Here is a 3,007-nt window from a genome sequence, read left to right on the forward strand (position 1 = left end):
TCTTTCTATAGTATAAACACTTTTGGACGCGCAAGTACGTAAAAGGGTGCCTCCCTAAACGTCAAAGGAATTGCAACTTATTGCTGCGCATTTCCGTAACGTAGGGGAGAAAATTAATTAGGTAATTAGAAAGGAGGGTTCATGAGGCCGTGCAGGAGTTTATTTTAAAGCATTTTTTTTGCTTTTTATTAAATAGTGTTGTTATGTTTTACATAATGTTAAAGAATGGTGTGATGAATGAAAAGTGTCCTATTAAATTATCATTCAGAGAGAATGATAAAGCATTTTTACCACCCTATGCTGATGTTTGGACGTTTTTTGAAGCACATAAACCTCCAATAAGGTATACTATCTTACTAATATTATAAATGTGAATGTTTAAATGACGGATGGATGGATGTTTGTTTGAAGATATCTCCAAAACCGCCTAACGGATCTCCATAAAATTTGGCATAGATGTGGAGCGTAGTCTGGAAGAACATTTAGACTACTAAACTACTTTTTTTTTAATCCGCGCGGAAGGAGTCGCAAGCGACGGCTAGTGTTTATTAAGGTAAATCTTCGTTTTAAAAATAAACACTTAGCTTATGTAGTCTAGTCTGCTATTTCACAACACCCCTGCACAATTTGATAGCCGTAACTTTTTTAATTGCCTCCATTAAAAAAAAAAAACTGGTTTTAAAGTGGAAATTGCAAAGAATTTTAAGTTTTGAATGAACAAAAACTTTCTCACTTTAATTTATAAGTAGTTTAAAGCATATGCCATTAATAAATTAATTGTTTTTCTTTACTTCTTATATAAGACCATTAGACACGTTGACTACGTAATTTAGATGGAGTAAAGGTACGTAAGATACTCAAGGGTTTGTACTTCATCTAGCCTTGGATAATTTCTAGAATAAGTCAGTAGCTCGAATTATTATTATTATTTCTAATCATCATAATCATCACAATAATCATAAAAAATAGTTCATATGAAGTATAGTTAAGATATGAACACAAAAAGAAATGCGAGCGAGCAGACATGGCGTCGCAAGTTTCGTTTCAATCAAGGCGGTCTTTGTGTCGTCTTCTAAGGATTTTGTAAAGCATCCTTTTCAGTTGTCAGGGATCGCAGAGCATCATTAATTGAGGCCATTTATTCATTTATTATTTATTTTAAGTATTGAAATAAATAAATTAGATTTATGTCTATCATGTTATAGCTATTGCCCGCGACTCTGTTAGCGCGGAATTGAAAAAAAACTTTATTATTACCCTATGTGTTCTTTCAGACTATGTTGCCACATCTATGCAAAATTTCATATAGATTTGAGCCTTTGAGCGGAGCTACCTTCAAACATCTATCCATCCAAACATTCGCATTTATAATATTAGTATGGTTAAGTACGATGTAAAAGTTTGGCTGTCCTGCCTCCGCACGGAAGGACATTCCAAATTAGTTAATATATTTATATAATAATAAGGTCAAGGTGGCCTTCAAATGGTGAAAGATTTATTAAATCCTTTCCGTACTTTGAGTTCTTGACCTTTTGAATACTTGTATTATACCGATGCGTTTGGATATCCCGGGACTCTTACCAGAGGATGGCCACCAAGGATGTTTTAGTGAGTCAAGTCTCACATAAGCCTGTCTTTCCCCTAGAAGGCAGGGTATTGAAGATTTCGACCCCGAAAAAAAAGGTCAAGTATTACGCAACAAGGTATTAAATCTATGCCTTTGAATCATATCAACATTAGATAACGGACAGTGACTTGTGCAGTTCGTTCTACTTTCTCTTCTACCAAGGGAGTTGTCCAGCGGAAATTGCTCATTGCTGCACAGTTTTTAATGACTACATCCCCAATGGAAGCTTAATGAGTCATCGCTCGCCAGGAATAGTGGGTATAAATACACTTTTATACAACACTATCGAATTACAGGGTTCAATGAATTTGTTGTTCAACTAAGTGATTTTTGATCAACATATCCTGTTTTTCAATCTTAACGTAAGACTTGTAAGTATTTCTGGTGAAACACTTTCTCTCATGTAACTATTTAACATTAATTTCCATTATTTTACATCACTTCTCTTTAGATCAATTTTTTTTACAAAATATGTGAATAAGTGAAGTATGGAATGGCCGCCATGTATTGAATATGACATTCATTTGTTTACTTAATTTAGGCATCGAAACGAGGCATAGTTCAATATTAAAATTATTTGTTCATCAGCGAGAAAAAAAGTTATTTTTTTTAATCGTATTTTCTTTGGAATGTTTTACAGGTACATTCAACCAAATGAAAAACTCAATAGAAGCTCAATAGAAAAAAAAGATGTAAATGTTAGCACAATTCTATGTAATTATGAGTTGAGTACTCTTTCAGTGAGCAACATAATGCCATATCTCGTCACACGTGTACGCTATTATAGGTTTTATTTTATTTGTGTAACGACGAAAATGGCGTGCATCATTTGTGTAAGTGCATAGATAGGTGCGCTTAGTATTTGCATGGCGTGCAGTCACGCGAACTGTGTCTTTGTATTTGGCCTTTTTATATTGAACCATCGCTAGTACGGTAATTCAAAGAAAGGTAATAAAGTGGTGTTTTTTAGAAAATACATGTTAATTTTATCAGGTTTTCTAGAACAAGAGATATTGATAAATATTTGTGCAGTGGAAACTCGCAGTAAGGTTTAATATTACTAATATTTTTTGGATGGATGGATAGATGGATGTTTGTTTGAAAGTTTCTCCAGAACGGCTCAAAGGATCTCGCTGAAATTTGTCACAGATGTAGATCATAATCTGGAAGAACACATAGCCTAGTTTTATTAATTTAATTCCGCGAACGGAGCCGCGGGCGACAACTAGTATGTACATATATGAAAAGAGTTGACAACTGTACTGTTTGGAATAGTTATTGATAGTCAGTAAACATCTAGTTGCAGTGTAGTAACACATATGATTGGTAACTCTTTCATAGCTACGCGGTAACCGCAATATATGTGATAAAACCTTGGTC

The sequence above is a fragment of the Papilio machaon genome, chromosome 17 (assembly GCF_912999745.1).
Source record: "Papilio machaon chromosome 17, ilPapMach1.1, whole genome shotgun sequence".
Taxonomy (NCBI): domain Eukaryota; kingdom Metazoa; phylum Arthropoda; class Insecta; order Lepidoptera; family Papilionidae; genus Papilio; species Papilio machaon.